Source organism: Amblyomma maculatum, chromosome 6, assembly GCF_055883805.1.
Source record: "Amblyomma maculatum isolate TAMU_Amacu chromosome 6, ASM5588380v1, whole genome shotgun sequence".
NCBI classification, from domain to species: domain Eukaryota; kingdom Metazoa; phylum Arthropoda; class Arachnida; order Ixodida; family Ixodidae; genus Amblyomma; species Amblyomma maculatum.
Window position 1 is genome coordinate 168,594,451 of NC_139349.1, and position 22,378 is coordinate 168,616,828.

A 22,378-nucleotide genomic window follows, 5' to 3' on the forward strand; every position below is an offset into this window, starting at 1 on the left:
GGACTTGTGCACGATAGTAACGTCAAATTCTTGCAACCGAAGGCTCCATCAAGCAAGCCGACCCGATGGATCTTTCAGGTTTGCCAGCCAACACAGTGAGTGAGGTTCGCTCACGACACGAAATGGACGGCCTTACAAGTAAGGACGAAATTTCATGACTGCCTACACAACAGCGAGGCACTCCTTTTCTGTAGCTGAATAGTTAACTTCAGAACGGGACAAAGTGCGACTGGCGTAAGCAATGACGCGTTCTGCACCGTCCTGCCACTGAACGAGGACCGCACCGAGGCCAACTTTACTGGCATCCGTGTGCAGTTCCGTGTGGGCCGCTTCGTCGAAGTGGCCAAGTATAGGTATATATTGGAGATGGGATTTGAGTTCAGTGAAGGCTTTTTCCTGGTCGGGGCCCCAAACGAACGGTTCGGCGTCCTTTGTCAGGCGGGTCAGCGGCTCAGCGATCTTAGAAAAATTATGAACAAAGCGACGATAGCATGCGCAGAGGCCGCAAAATTGACGCAAGCTGCGTTTATCTTCTGGTTTGGGGAACGATGCGACAGCGGCCGTGTGTTCTGGGTCTGGGCTAACACCTCGAGCGCTGATAATGTGGCCGAGATATATCAGCTCATTAAAATCAAAGTGGCATTTTTGGTGTTTTAGAGAGAGACCGGCAGATCGGATTGCCTCCAAAACAGCGCAAAAACGTTTCAGGTGCTCGTCGAACGTGTCTGAGAAAATTTCGTCGTCGAGATATACGAGGCATGACTGCCACTTCAGGCCAGAGAGTACGGTATCCATCATTCGTTGAAATGTGGCAGGGGCCGAGCACAGGCCAAACGGGAGCACTTTAAACTCATACAAACCGTCCGGCGTAATAAAAGCGATCTTCTCACGGTCCCGCTAGTCAACCTACATTTGCCAATATCCACTGCGGAGGTCAAGTGACGAAAATTAAGTGGCATGGCGAAGGCGATCGATGGAGTCGAGGGGGTGCACATCCTTTTTTGTGACGTTGTTGAGGAGCCTATAATCCACGCAGAACCTATAGGTTCCATCCTTCTTCGCGAACGTGGACAACAGTCGAAGACCAGGGGCTCGTCGACGGTTGGATAACGTCGTCCTGGAGCATTTCTGTTACTTGGCGGTGGATGGCGTCACGTTCTTTTGAAGACACCCGGTAAGGACGCTGACATAGTGGACGTTGGTCGTGGGCAACTATAATTCGGTGTTTCGTTAGTGGCGTCAGTCGGACCTTGGATGTTGATGCAAAACAATCGCGGAACGAATTGACAAGATTCTCTAAGCAGCGTTTCTGACTGGGCAAGAGGTATGGGTTCACATCGGTCTGAATAGCTGTAGACACGGCTTTGTCGAGTTCTGACGTGCTGGATAAGGTGTACTGGCCTGTACATTTTCTAGTTCTTCAAAATAAGCGACCGTCGTGTTCGCCGTAAAATTGTGGGGTTCACACGTGAAATTTGTCACTAACACTTCGGCTTGCCCACGGAAAAGATCGACAAGGCTCCGAGCTACACGAACTTGTCGAGGGAAAAGCAGTGACATGTTAGCTTCGGCAATGCCACGCGTGTCGTTGCTGTGATCACATTTGACTGTGACGAACTTGCTCGCCCGTGGAGGAATTATGTGGTCATCAGAAACGCGCAACATTGTTTTTCGGAGGTCCGCGTTACTATGAACGGCTCGCTTGGTTGAAAACGATACAATGAGCTGCTCCCGAAGGTCTATAACAGCACCATACTCTTGAAGAAAATCCATGCCTAGAATCAGATCTTCGCAGCAGTCTTGTAATACAACAAAGGTGCCAGTGAAAGTAAACCCGCAGATCTCTATGCGGCAAGTGCACATGCCAATCGGCGTCATCACATGGCCACCGGCAGTGCGCATCATTGGCCCAGACCAAGGCGTCAGAACCTTACGGAGTGCCGTGGCTAGCTGGCTGCTCATGACGGAAAAATCGGCGCCGGTATCCACAAGTGCGGTCACGTCCTAACTGTCGCCGGTTCAAAAATTTTCCCGGAAACAATGCGTTCGCAGCACGTCGGTACGTTCGTCGGATCGGGTCGTCGCAGCTCGGGCCGTCGCGTCAAATCGTCGGGTGGAGGCTGTTTAATCTGAGACGTAGCTGCGGCCTCACCCCCGGAGGTCGCCGTGTTTAGTTTTCCCGGTGAGGGGACGTGCCTCTGAATTGCACAGAGGAGGAGTATCGACTGGGTGACGCAAAACGCCTCGGGGATGACGATCGCGACTGTCGTTGCGGTGACGTTGGGTGCATCTCGTTAGCAGCCAGGTATTCCTCAATCTCCTGCGGTTTTTTGCCATAGCGAGGTCGAGGCGCATTTGGTGGTAATCCTCTTAAGCCTATTCTCCGGTATGGGCAATTGCGAAGAATGTGGCCAGGCTCGCCGCAGTGATAACAGAGCGGCCGTCTTCTGTGTGTGCGCCACATGTGCGCCTTGCTGATGGCGGGACGCTGGTCTTGCTACGGCTCGACGGGGCGCAGAACTTGTTGCTGCTCAACGGGGCACAGGTAGCGAGGCGGTGGTCCGGCAACGGGGCGAAATGAATGTGGCTCGGGGGCAGGTCGACGTAAGACATCACTATACGTCATTATGCATGGCTCTGGTTGTGGATGGTGGCTGCACCGCTCGCCGGATTTCATCACGAATGACGTCGCCGGTAGAATAATTCACTGCAGGAGGTGCATTCAAGTGGAGATTCTGCAGTTCTTCGTGGACAATGCTCCTCACAAGCTCCCGCAATGCCTCGTCCCCAGCTGCTGGCACGGACGCGCAGTAAGGTGCGGTCGCTACGCTTGCCTGACGGCCGTATTGGGTACAGCGTTCCTGCAGTGAAAGTTCCATACTCGTAGCTTCTCTAGCGAAATCTGCGACAGTTCTTGGAGGGTCGCGAATAAGGCCAGCGAACAACTGTTCCTTCACCCCGCGCATGAGGTGCCGTACTTTCGTTGCCTCGGGCATGGTAAGGTCGGCCCGATTGAAAAGTCGAGTCATGTCCTCTACAAACATGGCCACGCTCTCATTAAACTGCTGAGACCTCGAACGAATAGCTATATCTGCGTTTTATTTGCGCGCACTCGAGCTGAATGTTGTGAGCAACTCACGGCGAAAGACGGCCAGTTGACAAAGGGCGCCTCGTGGTTCTCAAACCACGTCTTGGCTGAGTCATATACCGCGAAGTAAACATTCATTAACTTCCGCTCGTCGTCCCATGCGGCCACACGGTCAAAACTGGCCAATCAGTCTTCGACATCCTCGAACCGGTCACCGTGGAATGATGGCGGTGATCGAGGTGCGAGGACGTACGGTGGGGCGTTGCTGAAGTGCTGACCTGTCTGGCTGCCCGCCGTAGATGTCATGGCTCGCAGCGGTGTTGTCAGTGGCTCGAACTCAGGTTGTCGGCTTCGGAGGCGACGGCTCGCTTTATGGACGGGAGTGGCGTCTGAGCGTCGATGGGCAGCGTCACTGACGTCTTCGGGGGCAACGCACATGGGATCTTACCCAGCATTTCCACCAAATGTCACCAACACACGTAGCAAACAGAAGAACAACCGAGCTGCCCTTTTTTAATCAAGCGAACCTCGAGACAGATGAGGACGACGGTCAGCCATGCGCAGAGATATTCGGCCACTTAGTGGCGCTAGAAGATGGGCAGCAGTGTGGCAATATCTATTCTGTATAGTGATCCCGAACTCTTCAGCCCTCGCTATGGCGAAAGACCGCAGGAGATTGAGGAATACCTGGCTGCTAACGAGATGCACCCGACGTCACCGCAACGGCAGTCGCGATCGTCATCCCTGAGGCGTTTTGCGTCACCCAGTCGATACTCCTCCTCTGTGCAATTCAGAGGCACGTGCCCTCACCGGGAAAACTAAACACGATGACCTCCGGGGGTGAAGCCGCCGCTACGTCTCAGATTAAATAGCCTCCACCCGACGATTTGACGCGACCGCCCGAGCTGCGACGACCCGATCCGACGAACGTACTGACGTGCTGCGAACGCATTGTTTCCAGGGATATTTTGTAACCACCGACAGTTGGGACGTGACCGCACTTGTGGATACCGGCGCCGATTTTTCCGTCATGAGCAGCCAGCTAGCCACGGCACTCCGTAAGGTTCTGACGCCTTGGTCTGGGCCAATGATCCGCATTCCCGGTGGCCATGTGATGACGCCGATGGGCATGTGCAGTTGTTGCATAGAGATCTGCGGTTTTACTTTCAATGGCACCTTTGTCGTATTACAAGACTGCTGCAAATATCTGATTCTAGGCATGGATTTTGTTCAAGAGTATGGTGCTGTTATAGACCTTCGGGAGCAGCTCATTGTATCCTTTTCAACCAAGCGAGCCGTTGATAGCAACGCGGACCTCAGAAAAACGATGTTGCGCGTTTCTGATGACCACATAATTCCTCCACGGGCGAGCAAGTTCGTCACAGTCAAATGTGATCACAGCACCGACACGCGTGGCATTGCTGAAGCTAACATGTCACTGCTTTTCCCTCAACAAGATCGTGTAGCTCGGGGCCTTGTCGAACTTGTCCGTGGACAAGCCGAAGTGTTAGTGACAAATTTCACGTGTGAACCCCAACATTTTACGGCGAACACGACGGTCGCTTATTTTGAAAAACTTGTAAAATGTACAGGCCAGTACACTTTATCCAGCACGTCAGACCTCGACAATGCGACGTCTACAGCCATTAAGACCGATGTGAACCCATACCTCTTGCCCAGTCAGAAACGCTGCTTAGAGAATCTTGTCAATTTGTTCCGCGATTGTTTTGCATCAACCTTCAATGTCCGACTGACGCCACTAATGAAACACCGAATTATAGTTGCCGACGACCAATGTCCACTATGCAAGCGTCCTTACCGGGTGTCTTCAAAAGAACGTGACGCCATCCACCGCCATGTAACAGAAATGCTCCAGGACGACGTTATTCAACCGTCGACGAGCCCCTGGTCTTCGCCTGCTGCCCTCGTTCACGAAGAAGGATGGAACCTTGAGGTTCTGCGTGCATTATAGACGCCTCAAGAACGTCACAAAAACCGAGGTGCACCCCCTGCTGCGCATAGACGACTCCCTCCATCGCCTTCGCCATGCCACATACTTTTCGTCACTTGACCTCCGCAGTGGATATTGGCAAATAGAGGTTGATGAGCGAGACCGTGAAAAGATCGCTTTTATGACGCCTAACGGTTTGTATGAGTTTAAAGGGCTCCCGTTTGGCCTGTGCTCGGCCCCTGCCACATTTCAACGAATTATGGATACCGTACTCTCTGGCTAGATGTGGCAGTCATGCTTTCGTATATCTCGACGACGTAATTTTTTCAGACACGTTCGACGAGCACCTGAAACGTTTTCGCGCTGTTTTGGAGGCCATCCGATCTGCCGGTCTCTCTCTAAAACCCCAAAAATGCCACTTTGAGTTTAATGAGCTGAAATTTCTTGGCCACATTGTCAGCGCTCGAGGTGTTAGCCCAGAACCAGAAAAGACGGCCGCTGTCGCTTCGTTCCCCAAACCAGAATATAAACGCAGCTTGCGTCAATTTCTCGGCCTCTTCGCATGCTATCGTCGCTTTGTTCGCAATTTTTCTAAGATCGCTGAGCCGCTGACCCGCCTGACAAAGGACGCCGAACCGTTCGTTTGTGGCCCCGACCAGGAAAAAGCCTTCAAGGAACTCAAAATACTTGGCCAAGTCGACGAAGAGGACGACACGGAACTGCACACGGATGCCAGTAACGTTGGCCTCGGTGCGGTCCTCGTTCAGTGGCAGGACGGTGCTGAACGCGTCATTGCTTACGCCAGTCGCACTTTGTCCCGTTCTGAAGTTAACTATTCAACTACGGAAAAGGAGTGCCTCGCTGTTGTGCGGGCAGTCATGAAATTTCGTCCGTACTTGTACGGTCGTCCGTTTCGTGTCGTGAGCGACCGTCACTCACTGTGTTGGCTGACAAGCCTGAAAGATCCATCGGGTCGGCTTGCTTGATGGAGCCTTCGGTTGCAAGAATTTGACGTTACTATCGTGCACAAATCCGACAAGAAACACAGTGATCCTGACTGTTTGTCCCGCACCCCTACTCCCTGCCACACAGACGGCTCCGATGACGATACCGCTTTCCTCGGCGTTATCAGGACGTCCGCCTTAGCCCGAAAGCAGCGGGCCGATTCTGAACTTTTGCCCCTCATCGAATACCTCGAAGAAACCGTGCCATCTCCTCCTCAGCTCTTCAGGCGCGGACTGTCGTCATTTTGCTTGTGTGATGGTGTGCTCTACAAGAAGAACTATGGCCCAACAGAGACTGTTTATCTACTAGTAGTACCCACCACGCTTCATGACGAAGTTCTCCGTGCGTGCCACGACGACCTTCCGGCCATCTCGGTTTTTCTCGCACATTGGCACGGATACGCCGAAAGTACTACTGGCTCAGGCGACGGGCCACACCCGGCTCCTGCATAGACGTTGCGTTCGCGTCCAGCGGCATCGAGGCGACCTGGAATCGCGCACCATCACTTTGGGGTTCTGATCACTTCTCTATCCTCATTGAACCCACTGCCAAGGAAGCTCGCGTCACGCGCACTTACTCCATTGTCAACTGGACCCGCTTCCACAGCGAAGTAGAAGCCGCTGCTACGTCGGGCGCGGATTTCTTCTCCAGTCTCGTCCGTAGCGCGTTCGCAGCCACTTGCCGCGTAGAGGTTCGGGAAGGGCAACCAACGCCCGACAACAAGCTGCTCGACCTGAGACAAAAACGCGACAAAGCTGAGCGACGAGCGCGGCGGACGGACCGACCAACCGACTGGACAGTATACAATCGGCTGGACGCAGCAGCGAGGCGGCATTCCAACAAACTTTACCGCCGGCAGTGGGCATCGCTCTGTAGGAAGATGGAGGTGGACTGTAGCTCGCGGTGGCTCTATACCATCCTGCGACTCATCACAACGCCACAAGCGAACCCGCAGCCGCTGGCCGCTCTCGCCATCTCTAGCGCCCTTAGCTACGAGGAGCTAGCTGAGCGGCTTGCGGACCGCTTTGCGCCGAAAAGCCCCGCGAACGCAGGGAGCCAAGCTTCACCTGTGAGTCCCGGAGACAGAGCCAGCGCTTCTACCCCTGGTGACCCTTCTGATGCCCTCTTCACAGTGACGGAGCTCAACAATGCGCTACAGCGCTGCCACCGTCGATCGGCGCCAGGGCCAGACGGGGTGACTTATCAGATGCTGCGCAACCTGAACGCAGATCAACGGCTGGTTCTCCTGCAGCAGATCAACCTAGTGTGGGAATGCGGGACCCTCCCGGAGGACTGGCGCACGGCAGTCGCCTGCCCCATCCTCAAGCCAGGACGCCCACCAACCCAGCTCGCGGGATACCGTCCAGTGGCGTTAACATCTGCGGCTGGTAAGCTCACGGAACACATGGCTTTACATCGCCTTAACGAGCAGGCTGCGGCGGCGGATTTCTTTGATAAGCGGCAGACGGGCTTTCGCGGAATGCGGTGCACTGCGGATTCTATCTCCGATGTCAGCGCGCTCGAGCACGCGAAGGCAGTGAGGCAGGTTGCGTTGCTTGTACTGCTGGACGTGTCGGGCGCGTTTGATAACGTCTGCCGCGCTCCCATTCTCGCGACGCTTGAGAGGGCTGGCGTGGGCGGACGCTTGCTACAATACCTTCGGAGCTTTTTCCAGGCGCGCTCCATGCGCGTTCGCGTGGGGGGTGCTCTCTCGGCGCCTCTCCCGGTCGGGCTAGGCGTGCCGCAGGGCTCTGCCCAGTCACCTTTTCTGTTCAATTTGGCGATGTCGGTGGTGCCGGGCTGCCTGCCTGCAGGCTGCCGGCATCATGTGTACATCTCCATATACGAACATGACATTGCTTTGTGGTGCCTGGGACCGCCGGGCGAGACAGCACGGGTGCGCGCGTGCCTGCAGGCAGCTTTGACGGCGGTGAGCGACTGTTTGCGCGGCCTAGGTCTCTCGCTCAGCGCGAACAAATCCGTCGCAATGGCCTGTGTTCAGAGCTCGCGCAAAACGACCACCGCCGCTCACACTGGACGGGACCCTCTTGCCGTGGGGACGTTCGGTGCGGTACCTGAGGTTGGACATAGACCAGCACCTTTCCTTCTGACCCGCGGCGATCAAGGCCTGCCTGCAGATGAAGAGAACCTCCGCCGCCGTACAGAGGCTCACTGCTCGAGGGCAGGGCATCTCCCAGCAAGCAGCGTTACGGCTGTACAACTCCGCGGCTCTGGGGGCAATACTCTACGCGCTACCGGTCATCACACTGCGCAAACCATGCTGGAAGAAGCTAGAGGTCGAGCATCGCAAGGCGCTCCGCATTTGCCTCGGCCTTCCTCAGAACTCTCAATACGCAGCTACTTTGGCCGAGGCAGGTGCGTGGCCTTTACAACTTCAGGCCACGCGGCGGGCGCTCCAACGCATCGGTCGCCTACAGCGCGCAAAGGACGGCTGCCCGCTATTATATCGGTTGCGACATCATCGCCACTCACGCATGGGAGCGGCGCTGCTCGAGTACAGCAGCTCACCAATGCAACTCCCCCCTACGACCTCTTCTCGCCCTGGCCCGCTGTTACGGAGGTTCAGCGAGAGATTGTCGGAATTGAATTGCCTTTTATTTCCATAAACATACAATTTATGGGGGATTTAAGGAAAAAGTTGCACACGGCAACTTGACGGGCCTTAAACCCAGTCTGTGGGCAGCGGCAGCGGACACAGGCACTGATTCAGGAAAAACAAAAGAAACAATACATAACAAAAAAAAGAGATTATAAAAAAATAAGAACATGTTGGCTTAGACATTATGCCAGCAAACAAAAAAATGCAGTCTAAGAAAATATTACAAGAAACAAAGTAAAGCCACACAATCCAGAGTGTACACTTGAGCAACAAAAACAGTTAAAGAACCATTAACAAAGTAAACACTGCGAGGAAAGAAAGGACACATTTCAGCCATTGACAAAGGCTGGTACCAAAAGGAAATACTGATATAAACGCGAGATAGGGCAAGAAATGACATCAATGTTTTCACGTGTGAGGGTGTTTAACAGGCGTGGTAAGCGATGATTTAACATTTGAAGAGCATAGTTAGTGCGAGGATGCGGCACGTACTAGTATTCTGGAGACCGTATACTGTATTCCGTTCTGTTTCTGATTAACTGCGTTAAGGACGTGATGAACGACTGGTTTTGTTTTACGTCTTTACGATAGGCTAGCAGCAGCCTGAAATCTAACAGAGAGTGCAGCGTGAGCAATTTCAACTGTTTGAAGAGAGGTGCGGTATGGGCGTCTACTGGAACATTACAGAACTACGTATTACCTTTTTTTGAAGCAAGAATAACCGATTTATGTTTGTAGCAGACGTCGTACTCCACACGAGACAGCAGTAGTGTACGTGACTCAGGAAAAGAGCGTTGTATAGAAGAAGTTTGGCCTTACGTGGCAGTGGTCTTAAACTGAACAGTACACCAGCGACTTGCGCAAGTTTCTCTGCAAGAAAGTCTGTGTGATCAGTCCATGACATATGGCTGTCAAAAAACACACCTAGCGTTTTCGCAGAACGGACAAGCTCAATTCTTGAGAGACCTATAAAATGTCGGACTCTAAACTCACACCTTTATTTTTTGGTTGAAATAAAATAGCTTTAGTTTTGTCAGTATTAATTTTTAAGCCATTATCCTGTGACCATCTCTGTATTTTTGCAAGAACACAGTTTGCGGTTGAAACCAGGCTCGCGATATTGTTCGACGAAAAAATGACCGTAGTATCATCTGCGTAGATTATGTACTTGGGTTCACTATGAACATAAACAAGATCATTTATATATAAATTAAAAAGAAGGGGGCCCAGTATGCTCCCTTGGGGAACCCCAACTGTTACTTGTTTGAGCTGAGAGCAGATGCCATTTATTTGAACAAGTTGATTCCGTTGATTTAAATAAGATTTGACTATATCTAAAGCAATGGTCTTTCCAGTGCTATGGTCTTTCCAGTTGTGATGTATGGATGCGAGAGTTGGACTGTGAAAAAGGCTGACCGCCGAAGAATTGACGCGTTTGAATTGTGGCGCTGGCGAAGACTCTTGAGAGTTCCTTGGACTGCCAGAAGATCAAATCAGTCGATATTGTCGACCATAAACCCTGACTGCTCATTGGAGGGTCAAATTTTAAAGTTAAAGCTCAGCTACTTTGGTCATCTGATGAGAAGAGAGGAGTCGCTGGAGAAAGATTTCATGTTGGGAAAGGTTGAGGGTCGCCGGAGAAGGGGTAGGCAGCGAACGCGTTGGTTAGATGGCATGCTCGAGGCACTGCAGATGAAGTTATGTGATGTTAGGAAGACAGTGAGAGACCGGAAAGCGTGGCGTGGCATGGTCCATAAGGTCACGAAGAGTCGGACACGACTGAACGACTAAACTGAACTGAACTGAACTGAAAGCAATACCACGGATACCATAGTGCTTCAGCTTCTTTAACAAAAATTCATGATTAATAGAGTCGAACGCTTTACTGAAGTCGATTAGAACTCCGAGTGTGAGCCGCTTCTTTTCAAAGTTTTTGAGTATTAGTTCCTTTTGTACTAGTAACGCGAGCTGGGTTGACCGTCCTTTTCGGAAAGCATATTGACAGTCAGTTAACAGGTTGTGTTCTTCAAGGAAAACTGAAATACGTCGAAATATTATTTTTTCATGTCCATTCGAAAATAATGGAAGTATAGAAATAGGTCTGTAATTAGATACCACAGTTTTATCACCCTTTTTAAACAGTGCAAGTACTTTAGCTATCTGCATTTTGGCAGGAAATATCCCAGATACGAGGCAGAGGTCATAAACATATGCTAAAATAGGAGATATAATGTCTAAGACGTACTTTACAGGTGTGATCTGTATGCCATCAATGTCACACGACGTGGTATTACGCAGCTCCGAAAATAAATGAATTACCTCAGATTCAGTTGTAGGATATAAGAAAATACTATCAGGACATCTGACCTGAACATAGCGGTCCGCATTACAGTTTACACACATGCAAGCTGCATTAATAAAATAATCATTAAAACAATCAGAAAGCATTTCGTCCGGGATACTAATGCCATCTTTAAAAATCTGGACACTTGTATAGGACGGCGACACTCGATTTAGCATATTATTTAGTTTTTTCCAAGTTTTTTGACTGTCATTTTGACAAGACACAAAATATTCATATTCATAAGAGGTCTTGGCTTTCCGAAGCTCATTTGTTAGCTTATTACGGTAGCTTTTAAATATATTGTAGATCAGTTAAGTTACGGGATTTAACAAACTTGCTATAGAGCATGTTTTTAAACTTAATTTTGCGAAAGAGATCATCCCTGATCCACGGTTTACGAATGTGCGAAGATCGCTTGCTTTTAGTTCGCAGAGGGAAGTTTTCTTGGTAACACGTGCTGAAAATGCGCAGAAATTCCGAGTATGCCGATTCGGCACATTGTGTTGCATAAACATCGCTCCAGTCAAGTAACCGAATCTGTGTGCGAAACATTTCTAGATGGTTTGGTGTGATCACTTGTCTAGGGAAGAAGCGCTGTTCTTTCTTTTTTGTGCATCGTTTAAGGCAAAGAAAAACGGGCATATGGTCACTCATACTACACGAAAGGACGCCGGCCTTTATGATGGCCGTTGAAATATTGGTGATAAACAAATCCAGGCAAGTGGACGCAGCATAGCTTACACGTGTCAGGGCAGAGATAACACTTGAGCAACGATGCGACTGAAGCAAGATATGAAATTCCCGAGTGAAGCGAGTATCAGCTAGGAGATCAATATTAAAGTCACCACCCCAGATGACATCAAACTTATACGTAGAAACATATGTGAAAAAAGTTTCCAGAAAACAGAAGAAACGTGCCATATTGCCTCCTGGTGGACGGTAGAACCCTGAGTAAACACTTCTGCCGCTTAGAATAGATATAGCTTCATAATCATCTTTGACACATGAGAATTCTTCGATGTAGTCGACCTTGATATTATCAACAACAAGTAAGCTAACACCACCACCGCGAGAGGTAGTCTTAAATTGGTTGAAACACTGATAGCCAGGTGGATGCCAAACGAGAGAACTGCGGTTGTACTATGTCTCAGATAACATAATGAAATCAAATATAAAATTAAGGCTATCAAAGAAAAACATCTAGCTCATTATGTTTGCTTCGAGCAGACTGACAGTTTAGATGAAAACATTTTGTGGATAGACAGTACTCCGAACCAATGTAATCAAGTAATTTTGTAGGCGATACCCAATCAGCATTGGGCATGGTGAACGGATGACATGCGGGTTGACCCATCATTTTAGATTGTTTAGATCAGCTTGTTTAGATCAGATCAGCTCAACAGTACCTTTCAATGGATACCACCCGCACGACACAGACTCATGAACAGCGACCTGAAGAGACGACGACCATTCCCTACCAGCGAGAGCCGCGTACGTTCCACGGTGAGCCCGAAGACGACGTTGATGAATGACTCCGACATTACGAAAAATGCAGCAAGTACAACCGCTGCAATTCGATCGCACGTCTGTACAATACTGTTTTCTTCCTCCCTGGGACGGCTCTGACGTGGTTTGATAATCACGACGAAGTCCTGACGACCTGGGACCGATTCGTTGAACAAATTACGAAGTCCTTTGGGGATACCCTTCCAAAGAAGGAACGCGCTGAGCATCAACTTTCCCAGAGAGCCCAGCTGCCCGGTGAGACATGCACACGTTACATCGAGGAAATATTGAAACTTTGTCGCATTGTAAACCGGCAGATGACAGAAGGAGACAAGGTAGCGCACCTTCTCAAGGGGATTGCTGAGGATGTATACAACTTCCTTATTACGCGGGACACCCTTGTCACAGTAGCAGATGTCTTCAAGCAGTGCCGGGCATTTGAGGCGTTAAAGGCTCGTAGGATAGCACCCAAATTTGGCCGTCTTTCTAATGTCACAACTGTTGCCGGTATCGACATACCGGAGGCTGAAGACATCGCTTCTATGGTCAGGAGGATTATACGCGAGGAGCTGAATATTCAGCGGCAACGTTTAAAATTCGATGTACCTTACCACCCGACATCGAGGTCCGTATCATCATGGGAACAGCGCACGTCATGGGCTGCACAAAATAACTGCGAACCAGCGTACAACAACGTCGTGGAGCTGACCCTGCAACCAACATCGCACCCTTATTTCCAGCAGTGTCCAGCCCATTCGGATGAAGTGTCTCGTGGTGCTCCTCGTCGCGCTTTTGTCGCCCCATCTCGGCCTCCAAGGGATCCTGAAGTGAACTACCAGAGCCGCCAGCCACCTGTATGTTACTGCTGTAAGGGCAGCGGATATATCTTCCGCTTTTGCCCGCGTGGTCATATTGCCCGACCCCCTGCCTAACGAGCGCCACGCTTCACGAATGGTGCCCAGTGGGAGCAGCAGCCACCCGCTACCTACTATCGGCCCTCTTCGCCTCAACGCCATGCACGAAATTACTCCCCTGCGTCCGATCGCAGCATCACTCCCCCGCCGCAGCGAGAACCCCGTTCGCCATCCACACGTCGCCGCTTTGTTTTTCCACCTCTGGGAAACTAGGTGGTGCGACCGATGGAGCTAAGGTCGCCGGACGGTCAATTTCACGCATACCTCTGCCTATCATCATGCTAAAGAACAAAGTGTCAGTGTGTGTAGACAATGTTAAAACGCATGCTTTGGTTGGCACTGGTGCCGCTGTGTCAGTTATGAGCCTTTCATTTAATAACCGCCTTCGACAGAAAGTTATGTTTGTGTGGGACAAAATACTACGTTTTGTGGAGTTGGGGTGAAATGTTAGTTCCGGTTGGCTGGTGCAATGTTTCAGTTGTCATTGGTGGCGAGTGGTATAGGACAGAATTCGTTGCATTGAGACGTGCCACGTATGACGTTATCTTGGCTGTTGACTTTTTGCGCGAGTGTGGTGCGACTTTAGACTTCAGTGCCGGTGAAATTTATTTGCAGCCGAACATTATCCCCGCATTAGTAGATAACATATTCATGTCTCAGAGTCATCAAGAAGTTCTCGCCCTGAATGAAGATGTGCTGCTGCCTGAGATGACGGCGACGTTTCTCCCCGTGAAGTTATCTGAATCATCTGAATCTTTCATGGGCAAACATTCAATAGTCGTCGAGCCAGATGTCTCGAATGGAAGGAAAAAAAATATTTTGGTGCCACGCTCCGGGTCGTGGAGGCGAAGGATGGTCGCGCATACCTCTGGGCTGTGAACGTGTCAAAAGAGCCTGTCCGTCTTCCTTCTGCGTTGACACTCGCGAGATTTGAGAATTATGTGACTCATACCGTTAGAATTATTCCCGATTGCACAGGAGCCGCGAAAGACAAGACTGAATATTGTGCTCAGTTTGAGGGCATGGTCAACAAATCGCTCCCATTTTGTGAACGGCGTATTCTGCAAGACATTTTGACAACGCATGGCCAAGTGTTCGACTTTGCCTCAAACGGATCGGGTAGCCATTTCCCAGCTTCTCGGTTACAGCACAAAATTAACACAGGAAACGCACCCCCTATTCGCCAAAAACCTTGCAGAGTCTCCCCGGCAGAGCGCAAGATAATTCAAGAACAGGTGGAGGAAATGCTGCTGAAAGAAATCATCCCAGAATCTTCCAGTCCATGGGCCGCACCTGTGGTCCTAGTGCGAAAAAAAGACAATTCTTGGCGATTTTGTGTAGACTACCGTCGTTTGAATGCGGTAACAAAGAAAGACGTATATCCATTACCTCGCAATGATGACGCTGTCGATTATCTGCATTCGGCGTCATATTTCTCCTCTGTTGATTTGCGATCTGGCTATTGGCAAATTCCTCTACATCCATCCGACCGTGAGAAGACTGCTTTTGTAACACCAGATGGCTTATACGAATTTAATGTAATACCCTTTGGATATGCAACGCTCCCGCGACGTTCGAGCAATTTATGGACATTATCCTTCGTGGCCTCAAATGGGAAATATGCATGTGTTACCTTGATGATGTTATCATTTTTGGAAAGACATTCGAAGAGCACAATGAGGCTCCATAATGTTCTTGAAAGCGGACCTCATTTTGAATTCGAAGAAGTGCCATTTTGGAGCGACAAACTTTAGTTCTTGGGTTCCCCATCAACGAGGATGGTATCAGACCGGATCCACAGAAGATTGCTGCATTACACGACTTCGAAACTCCACGCACCCTGAAAAGTCTTCGGAGCTTTCTTGGCCTCTTTTTATTTTCGTCGCTTCATTGCTGGATTTGCGCAACTTGCCCACCCCGTTACTTCTCCACTGCACAAGGATTCGCAATTTGTTTGGACCCCAGAGTGCGAATCCTCTTTCAATCTGCTCAAGTCTTCCCTAACTTCAGCACCACTGCTGCGCCACTTCGACCCTTCTGCTGTGACGGAGGTTCACACTGACGCCAGTGGCATCGGTCTTGGGGCGGTGCTTGTGCAGCTGCATAGTGGGGCTGAGCACGTTGTTGCATATGCCAGCCGCACGCTGACATAATGTGAACAGAACTACACAGTTACCGAATTGGAGTGCCTCGCAGTTGTGTTCGCTGTGCACAAGTTCCGACCATACCTACATGGACGCCACTTCACCATAGCTACTGACCACCATCCGCTATGCTGGCTCATCGGACTTCGCGATCAGTCTGGTCGTTTGGCGCGCTGGGCATTGCGCCTACAAGAATACAACTTTGGTGTCGCGCACAAGAGTGGACGACATCACAGTAATGCAGACAGCTTGTCACGGCACCCATTGCCCACCTCCGTTAACGCTTAAGGCGGCTTCGACGGGTGTTTAGCCTCAATCGCGTCGACGTTTCCTAGTATGGCGACCTTTAGGCGAGAACAACGCAACGACAGGTCACTAGAGCCTCTTATACAAGAGGCAGAAGGAAGAGCAGAGTCAACGCAGTTTACTATCGAAGATGGTGTTTTGTTCAAGCAGAACTACTCAGTTGACGGTGCTGCCCTCCTTTTAGTCGTCCCAAAAAATCTCCGTGCACAAGTTTTGCATGCCATGTACGATGACATTACCTCTGGACATATAGGCTTCTGTCGTACCCTGCACCGAATTCGCCAGCGTTTTTATTGGCCACAAATTTATAAGACAACCAAGCAATACGTTGCGACATGTCAACAATGCCACGCACCCCCACGCTGGCCGGACCTTTACACCCCGTCAAGCCACCTACCTCACCTTTTGAAAACATTGGAATTGACCTGCTCGGTCCATTTCCAAAGACTGTAGAGGGCTGCCGTTGGGTTATCGTCTGCGTTGACTATCTTACCAGATATGCGGAGACTCGCTACCGCAAAGGCTACTGATGTTTCGTCGTTTCTTTTGCATTCCGTTATTCTTCGCCATGGCGCACCCGGTGTTATTATAAGTTATCGTGGTCGCAATTCACTGCTGATGTCGTGAAAGAAATGCTCCGATTTTTTTGGTTCACACTACCGGCAGTCGACACCGTATCATCCGCAGACGAATGGTCTCACCGAGAGCACCAACCGCACTTTGACAGCCATGCTGTCCATGTACGTCTCGCCTGACCATCGCAACTGGGATGCAGTGCTATCGTATGTGACGTACGCTTATAGCACTGCAAATCATGAGGTTACCGGCTATTCTCCTTTCTATTGACTCTATGCAAGAACTCCCCACGTTTTCCTTGACACCATCTTCCCATTTTCCCCCAACGACGATGCGTCTGTTTCCCAGATATTATGCCGTGCCGAAGGAGCCCGTCGTATAGCCTGTTTACGCACACTGGCTTCTCAAAGCCACTCGAAAGAACAATACCATCTGCATCATCGTGCAGTTACTTACTCCCCTGGAGACTATGTCTGGATATGGATGCCCATTCGCAAGCGAGGATTATATGAGAAGTTTCTCTGCAGTATGATGGCCCCTTCGTTTTGTTGGACCAACTGAATTACTTGAATTAAGTTATCGCCAAGGTGACGACGGATAACCGCCGATCCCGCAAGACACAAGTTGTTCACGTGGCTCGCCTGAAGCGCTGCCATGTTCGGTCTGCCTAAATTTCTCCAGGGCGAGAATAGTTTGCCAGGGTTGAATTGTTAAGCCGCGTAGCGGCGCATGAGAAGCAGCAGAAAGACAATAAAAAGAAGTAGGGAGAGCGAGCGGCGCGCAGACTTATCTGGGTTTTCTGAGCCATGTGCGTCCGTCCTTCATACGTCATTCACCTGTATTAAAACCATTTCTTCCGTTACAATATGTATGTACTGAGAGACAAGGCGGGCAATGTCATTACTAACATGTACAGGATAATCAAATTAGCCAAAGATCTCAATACGGACCTGTACAGTAGCCATAATAGTCAGGACAAGAAACTGGCTCTAATTAAAAGCAATCAGATATTTCGCAATTAACAAAGGACGAGGTTAAAGGGACACTGCAGGGTTTTCAAATGTACTAATACTATAGCCTTTTGAAAAGGATTTTTTGTTTATCATGCCTGTGAAGTTATTTTTAGATTATGCATAAAACACCTGCGCAATCGTCAACTGAAAGCGCGCAATTCGATTTTCCCGTGCCCCGTGCGGCAGCTACAGACGAGGAAAGCGGAGGAAGAAACGTCGCTTCTCCGTCCGTAGTGACGTCACCGCGTGGAGCCGGAGGCATTCAGAGCCCACGGAGGGGGTTTTCGGCGCGCGCTGTTCCTCGTTTTGCGTGCGTTGCGGACGAACAAAACACGTCAACTTAGTGTTGTGTACCTGATACAACACAGCTCTGCATGTGTTCGGATGCACGAACAGCTGTGGCTGCGACGATGTAATCTCCCATTGTATTAAAAGCACGCGGCGCAATGCGGCGTTCCTGAGAAGAGAGGTAAATTCAAGCCGACCAAAGGAAACATTCGACTCGAAGCATTTTCGTTACTGACTACATGTAGTTTGTTTCTAATGCGATTTCTATAGGGCTTTGACAAAAAGGCATGGCTGCCCCATGACGCGGTTTCTTCTGTTCCCTTGTACAAAACAGTCGGGGCAGCCATCTGTGATCCGTTCATGGACTGCTATCTCATGATGGGACGATCAGACAGCATCGGCGCACGGTTGCATTCGCGTGTCTCTCTTTTTTTTGCGCAAAGGCTTCGCGCAACGGCTTCTGTGCTAATCATGGACAACGCATCAGTAGCACGCGCTGATGATTTTTGCGAACTAGCAGATGATTAAGAAGAGTCCACTGCTGTGTCGAGCTTGGTTGTGAAGACTGCGAGATCTTTTCCAGCACGGCACGTGCCTGATATGTTCGCGGAAACCTTACGGGAGCATTATTAGAAGATAATGAGTGTACCGCTCAGCTGGGTAGAGGTGCATTCAGGTAAGAAGCGCAAAGAGCGAGGTTTCCTTCGGTGCGTCCAAGCAATCAATCATCAAAGTTGTTCATACATGGCCTTGCGATTTTGCACCCGTTGCTGCCTCATCATTTTACATAGCCCTGTCTTCTTTGGGGATGCACATTAGGTTGGAAATGAAAACGATGAAGCTCTTGTAAGAAAACACATTTCGGAACACGGTTTTCTCATGAAGGTATGGGTGCGGAGGAGCTGCAGCTTGGCTTTCAACATACGTCAGCCGTCAATTCACTAAACGTGTATTGTGACAGTACAATAAAAAAGGGAAGGCTTTTAACGTGTGGCAAGTGTCGTATGACTCAAGCAGCATTCTGCGTGCATTTGACTTGGTCTCCAGCACAATGGCCCCGTCAATGCCTCGTATGCATTGTCGAGCTCCGCAACCGCGCTTCGCTTATTGTTCATTTGTCTGGTGGTAGCTGTGTACTGTTTCACCCTTTCTATAGCTTTCTTTGTTTCCCCAAGGTACCACGACTGGCGTTCAAGGCAGGATTTGGTACACCAAGGTTTGGGTTCATTTTTCCCAACAATGACTTTTCGGGCGGGGCGAGAGGCCTGGGACGGAGGTAGTCGGCTAGGGTATTGTTCGCTGCCCTTCCTTCCCAGGAAAATGCGGGCCGAGGTTTCCCTGAGGGCCATGTAGTTTCTACTAATAATGACACACACTACTTTTCAAAATGCGTCACTGTAACCAAAGCAAGTTTTCATGCCAAATCTACGCTCCCCATAATGGAAGTACTGCATCGTTTGTGGGCGCATCTGGTACGGATACATGCGGTAAAAACCCCGATGGTCATTCGTGTGGAAATGGCGTGCCATAATAACATTTACAAAGCCGCAGAGAGCTGCGATCAACCCAGCGCAGCGAAGGAGCCGCATCGGCAGCTTCCCCGGTGCTCAGAATGTCGTCACGCGACGTCTTGGCCAATCACGGGCGGCGGCGCACCCCGCGGTGAGCCCCGTCGCGCGGGCTGTGTATTTCTCCAGAAAAAAGGCTATTTCTGCTTTCTTCTGCCTAATTTTAATCTTATATTCGAGTTCGCAGCATGACAAACTATGGCTTTCTGCTGAAAGACCAACTTTTGCAAAAAGTGCTGCAGTGTCCCTTTAAGAAACCCCTAGAAGCTTTGAAAAGGGGGAAATCAACTGGAGAGATTCAGGCAACTACAGATTTGTTGAAAGATGGAGGGGATTCTGTACTAAAACACTGGCCACTTTGTATACACAATGCGTGATGAGATGGAAAATACCGAAATCATGTAAGAACGTTAACATTATCTTATTTTATAAAAAAGCGGACGCTAAGGACTTGAAAAAGTATAGACCAATCAGATTATTATCAGTTACGTACAAGGTATATTTACCAGGGTAGCCGCTAATAGTACCAGGACAACCGTAGGCTTTAATCAAGGAAAGTATCAAGCAGGATTTTGCAAAAGATACTCGACTATCGATCATATCCACACTGCTAATTAGGGGATAGAAAAGTGCCCGGAAATTAACCAGCCCATCTACTTGGCATTCATTGACTACAAGAAAGCATTTGTCTCGGTTTAAACCTCAGCGGTGATGCAGGCATTGCGAGATGAAGGTGTAGGTGAGCCATTTCTGAAAGTACTGGAAGATATCTATACCTGCTGCACAGCAACCATAGTTCTGCATAAAGAAAATGATACATTTTCAATAAAGAAAGGTGATAAGCAAGGAGACACGATCTCCCCTGATCTATTTAGAGCTTGTTTAGAGAGTGTATTCAAAAGCATGAAAAGGGAGCTGCTGGGTATCAGGAATGAGGAAGAATATCGCATAATCTGCGATTCGCTGATGACGTTGCCTTGTTGAGTAACTCAGGGACGCAGCTGCAACAAATGATAAATGATATAGATGGGAGAAGCGGAAAGATAGGTCTAAAGAAAAATATGCAAATGACTAAGGTAATGCAGAGCAGCCTGGGAAGAGAACAGCAGTTTACAATAGGTAGCGAAATGCTGGAACTGGTAGGCGAATATGTCTGGTTAGAACAGGTAGTAACCGCAGATCCGGGCCACGAAAGGGAATTAACTAGGATAACAAAATTAAGGTGGAGCGCATTTGGAAGGTACTCAAACCTTATGACTAGCAGCTTACCGGTATCAAGGGGAAAATGTATAACAGTTGCATCCTACCGGTAATCTTAGGGGGTGAAACATGGAGGTTAACGAAAAGGGTTCTACTTATAAGCAAGGCAGAGGGCCACGGAATGACAAAATGGTAGGTGTAATGTTGAGAGATAGAAAGCCTGCAGATTGGGTCAGAGAAATAACTCAAGTTACAGATATTCTAGTCGAAAGAAGAAGAAATTGGCATGGGACATGAAGTTCGAAGATAGGATAACCGATGGTCTATAATACTCACCAATTGGATTTGAAGGGAAGGTAAGCGTAGCAGGTGGTGGCAGAAAATTAGGTGGCAGGATTAGATTAAGAAATTCGCAGGGGTAAAGGGTATGGAGCTAGTGCACGTCCTGGTTATTAGGAGGGAAATGGGAGAGGCTTTCGCCCTGCATTGAGTATATTGTGGCTGATGATGGTTTTGATGATGAAGCTAGCTTCTACAATGCTAAATCAAAATGAATGCAGGCGTGTAAATAGCGACATTGGCAGTAGAACTTCAAAGCCAAAAATGCTAAAGTGAGTAAACTTCCTCACTTAGTAACATTTTTTGTAGCGCTCAAAAATGGCATCGCTGCTTTCCCGCGAGATGATATTCAAAGGGGTATTCCGAGCGCCTATTGAAGCAGTGAGCCGCTTGAAGTAAGTATTAGCTATGGAAAACATGTTTAGCTGTTTTTCATGTTACTGTGGTAGTCATACACTAACTTGCCCTGTAACACACTAAAAAGGCACCTTTGAGAAGAAAATCTGAGGTCTGAGAGAGGCTAAACATTAGACCCCTATCTGAACGTTGGCCACTCCCTCAACTCCCGCAATTCCCATGTCCAATAACCCGATATGAATACGTCCTATATATAGGTTTTTTAAACAGGGATAGCTTGCGGCAATGCGGAAAAAACCTCGGGGGCAGTTTGTACCACTAAAGTATGATGAGACGAAAGCCTCGACTATAGCGTGGTGGTTGTTGAGCCTTTTGCGTGACTTTTACGGAACTGCGTGTGAGAGTTTGCTGATGCTTTGGCTGATATTAAATTATTTTAACATTGACATGTTTATAACGCTAGTTCGCGTGTGTGACATTTTCTGCGGATGGATGCACGCCCGGGCGCGCACTCGTGAGTCTTGATAGGCCAGATGCGCATCGAAAACGGGAGCATTGCCTTCTCGCGGCTCTGCACCAATCCAAACCGTCAAGTACCATAATCAACTTCGTTGGTTAGCGTCCTCGACGGATGTTTCCTTTGGTCTGTTTGCAGCTGACGAAGATTTTTTAAGCACCTGGTTAAAAGCAGCCAAGGTGAGGAAAGCGCAACTGCGCCCATCCGATGTCCACTTTGACCCTGAGGATGTGAAGGTGACGGTTTTGCCGGATGGCCTTGTGGTGGTGCCTGCCGGAGCCGTACAAGTATTCGGAGCCGACAACTTGCTCGCACTGGAAATGGCCACCTTGGGCCACATGATAGCCAGGAGCTTCATCAAAATGTGAGTATTGGGCGACGGTACCAGGCGTGATCTGCTGCTCTGCCTGGCGAGGCACTCGCATATGCCTGCACGAAATGTGCATGACTGAGCAAATTTTAAGTTTTATTCTTCCTGCAAGAAGGAGAGGAAGTGACAATTAAATATCGTTGGCGATTTGTTTCACAAACACTTTTCGCTGATGAGCTTACCGAATCATTTAAAGGCGCTGTTTCTACCGGTAGTAATCTTAAGCTATCGCTTTCAAAAGCCTACTTATTTGTAATTGAAAGTATACATAG

At 49.4% G+C, this 22,378-nt stretch overlaps 1 pseudogene; it reads left to right on the forward strand.

Moving 5' to 3' along the window:
* Positions 1–22,104, forward strand: part of LOC146187375 (uncharacterized) — a 44,314-nt pseudogene extending 22,210 nt beyond the window's left edge.
* The last annotated feature ends 274 nt before the right edge of the window (positions 22,105–22,378 follow it).